Below are 3,965 nucleotides of genomic sequence, written 5' to 3'. Positions count from 1 at the left end.
ACAGTCTGTATCAGTCTTTCCCTGGTGGTTTGTTAGTCTTTACATTAACCCCCTTCAAAAGGGTTGAACGTAACAGGCGTCCACATGTGCATTTGGCACCAGGACGCCCTAGGCCGCAGATTGATGATCGACTTTGTGATCGGGTCATCGGATTTGCGGCCGCATGTTCTGGAAGAGAGAGGCAGAGCTGTCAACTGATCACCACCTGGTGGTGAGTTGACTCCGATGGTGGCGAAGGATGCCGGACAGACCCGGCAAACCCAAATGTATTGTGAGGGTCTGCTGGGAACGCCTGTCAGAGTCTCGTGTCAGAAGGAGCTTCAACTCACACCTCCGGGAGAGCTTTGACTATGTCCCGGGGGAGGCGGGGGACATTGAGTCCGAGTGGACCATGTTCCATGCCTCCAACCGGTGCTGTGGCCGCAAGGTGGTTGGTACCTGTTGTGGCAGCAATGCCCGAACCCGCTGGTGGACACCAGTGGTGAGGGATGCCGTCAGGCTGAAGAAGGAGTCGTATCGGACCTGACTGGCCTGTGGGACTCCTGAGGCAAATCTCCCACGGAGCGGAGTGCAATGTAGACTGTAGGGCGGTCCTGGCTCGCGATTGGCCCGGAGTCTACACTTGTGGGCAGGGTGTAGACAGCCGGGCCCTCTGATTGGTCCGGAGTCTACACCTACGAAGCGAGGTGTAGACGGGGAAGCCTTCCGATTGGTCCCGAAGGCGGAAGGCGGGCCCCCGATCATCCGAGCCCAATAAGAGGGCCGCGCGGTAAGTGCGTCTGGAATCGACCTGCGGAAATTTGGATTGAGGTAAGTCAGCCCATCTTTCCTACAGTGCTTTTCATATTTGCGTGCTTTTTGCGTGCTCGGAAGCATATCTTTGCAATAGTACCTGTAAATGTGCTCGAAAGCTGACTTTTGCCGTGAAAAAGCAACTTTCCGCTAGCGGGATAATGTCGCTAATCGCATCTATAGACATTGTGTTATTGAGGTGCCTCCATGCTCGAATTGCTTGTTTGCCTTCTTTGTTTCCGAATTAAATGTTTACGTTCAATGTTGTGACCTACATGCCTATTGAATATTACAAACAAAAGAATGTCCATGAGTGTGCAGGGACAATACAGCCGAGAAAGGTGGGAAGTGGGAGGACAATACAGCCTTGTCAGGTGGGAAGTGGGGGGGACAATACAGCCAAGAAAGGTGAGGGCAGCCAGATGTGGGCAGCAAGTGCAAGTACCTGGGAAGTGCCTTGCTTGGTGGCAGTAGTAATCTCTGGGTTAGTTGTTTGCTTGCACATGACACTTTGCTTTGGTTGTTTTTTTCAGATAAACCTTCTGCAATGGACCCATTGATGCCATCGCTGTGTATACACAAGTGTGCCACAGGATAGGCAGCAGTGCATTCTGAAGGCCTCAAAAGAGGTACGGGACCAGTCAAAACCACATCAGCCCACTGATGAGTGGACTGAGATGTCTGTGATGAAGGTAAGATAATCAGGGTCAAATATATGTTTTGATGCTCAGTTGACTCACTCTACTTAGACAAATCTGGCATTAAAGACATAACCGTTTGTCTTCAGCTAAAAGGAGATGCCGCCTGGTCACCCAAAATCCCTCAGAGGTGCAGTGGATGGGTCAGCTAATTCTGACTTTTGGCAAGTACCGAGGCAAAAGCTTCCAGTGGCTGGTGAAAAACGATGTTGGCTACATTAAATAGTAAGTGTGCTGTTCTAAACAAAATTAATCTTTGCTCATTCTTGTCCCGTTAAATGATTCATAATTAAATGTGATATGTCAGTATCGTCGATCGCCACGTTAAAGAGAAGCAGTGGCCAGAGAGAGGACCGATAAATGATGAGTGGGTTAAGGATTACCTCCAGTTCTTCTCGCAAGTCTCCTGCCACCTGGAGATGTGTGTGGACAGAGCCATTTATGGACAGGGTGAAATGTAATTGTTAATATTATGCACAAGCTTTTCAGAACGCAGTGAGGACTGAAGCTACACTTTAGATGAGTTATGTTTACGTTGGTTTTTTTCTCCCACATTTCACTAAAGCTGCAGCAGAAAAGGCCAAAAGACCTGGAAAACAGAGCCGGCCAGCTTCTGCACACAAGTCCGTCAGATGCACCACTCCATCGTCAACGGCAAGATCGCCGTCTGAACCACACATCGAGGTGACTCTTTGCTCCATATCCTGGGGACGCCACACTAAAGTGTGCCAATACGAAAACTTACACTAAAACGCATCCTTTCAGGAAAAACATGGAAAGATGAAGGGGAGGAAGGTCCTGAAGGATGACAGGATGTGGTTTCATCCTGTGGTTTCAGACATACTGTCAGCAAAAAGTAATCATCTCCAGGACTTGAAGGCCAGACTTTTGACACTTTTGTAGACTTTCAAAGGGCTGTGGACATTCTTTTGGGACCTCATTTCCAGGTGTAAGCAAAGAAAATTGGAGTGTTTTATCGACTGCACTTGACAATAAATGCTTCTTTGTACTTGACAATAAGTTAAAAAAAAAAAAAAAAAGGCTGTCAACAGGTCATGGCCACAGCTTTTTCATTTTTATTTTGTAGCACTCATTGGGAAATTAAATGTTCTTGCTCTTCAGTGTCACCTGGGTGGGGCCACCTCTCTTTAATCACAGTCAGTGCTTTATTCATTTCCAAACATAGGACGCCTCCATTTCCAAGACACCTGGCTTGTCTTCTGGGCCACCACAATGTAGGAACCTGCAAGGGACCAATGACAGCATCATCACTATTTTTCTTGCACGACAAATGTTATTCCTCAACTACAGGCCCGGGCATGGTATTCTTTACCATCTTTTCAATTTCTGACTGCACCTAATGGCACAAATAACATCACTTGTGTGTTCAAATACTACTACACCCACAGACAGTCATCGCTTTGCCCTGCATTCATTTTTTCCATCCAGCAGATGGCTCAATAGCTTGATGGCTTACATTTCAATGAGAGATTTTGACAGATATTTATAACCATTTGGGCAGTTTGGCACTTTATGTTTGCAGTTCCCTGTCAAAAAACTTGACTTTGCCACAATTTGTCTACACTTGTCTACACTTTGTTTTGCACGTCGTACGGGTCGAGGGCCCTTAGCGAAGCACCTGCCAGACGTGCAAAAACATTCCTCAATGTGGCCATGTGAGACGTCCAGTCATCAGTACACAAAAATGTCATCCAAATAGGCTTTGCAGTGTGGAACATCACCCAGGACCTTGTTCACGAGCCTCTGAAAGGTAGCAGGGGCGTTGCAGAGACCAGAAGGCATAACAGTATACTGAAGGGAGCTGTTTTGTGTCACAAATGCCGAGATCTCAGATGCCAGAGGGTCAATGGAACTTGCCAGTAGACTTTCAGTAAATCCAGTTTGTTGACGTACCGAGCTGGACCAATCTCATCAATGCAGTCATCAATAAGTGGCAAGGGATGTGCATCAGGGACTGTGACGGAGTTCACCTTTCGGAAGTCTGTGCAGAACCTTGGGCAGCTATTCGACTTCTTATCCAGCAAACAAGGTGAACTCCACGGACTGGAACTGGACACAGCGGACCCTTCTTCCTCATGCACTCCCTCTTTAGAGGACTTACTCGATAGGCACGTTGCTTAATAGGTCTTGAATTAGTCAAGACAATGTCGTGTGTAATGGCGGTAGTCTGAGTAGGAATGTCATTAAACAAACTGGGGAATTCGGATATCAGCTCTTGTTGGATCGCGATACCTTTCAAGTGTAGCTGCCGATCCGCGTGTTCTTTGAATGAAGACTTAGAAGTAAAGTATCAATTTCAAAATGTATTTAACAATAGAACCAATTCCAGACACAAATATTACAGAGCTCCGGGCCAGTTCATAACCCTAGCAACAACAGAGTTAATCGTCAGGGCACGAAGTCTGACAACCTAACTATCCCTTGGCCCAGTCCTTTATAGTCACACACATGCAA

The 3,965-nt window shown here is 47.1% G+C and overlaps 1 long non-coding RNA gene across 2 annotated transcripts; it reads left to right on the top strand.

Moving 5' to 3' along the window:
• Window positions 1–466: 466 nt before the first annotated feature.
• Window positions 467–2,380, top strand: LOC105418490 (uncharacterized). Of its 2 annotated transcripts, XR_003886817.1 has the most exons (5): window positions 467–1,484; window positions 1,580–1,715; window positions 1,798–1,947; window positions 2,056–2,174; window positions 2,256–2,380. It is a non-coding gene; the product is annotated as an uncharacterized lncRNA (long non-coding RNA). The 2 variants fall into 2 exon arrangements; XR_003886816.1 differs by lacking the exon at window positions 2,256–2,380 and having other exon boundaries at window positions 477–1,484; window positions 2,056–2,188.
• Window positions 2,381–3,965: the final 1,585 nt, after the last annotated feature.

Source organism: Takifugu rubripes, chromosome 21, assembly GCF_901000725.2.
Source record: "Takifugu rubripes chromosome 21, fTakRub1.2, whole genome shotgun sequence".
Lineage (NCBI taxonomy): Eukaryota > Metazoa > Chordata > Actinopteri > Tetraodontiformes > Tetraodontidae > Takifugu > Takifugu rubripes.
The sequence above is the reverse complement of the archived record's forward strand: the minus strand, read 5'-3'. Positions and strand labels throughout refer to the sequence as shown.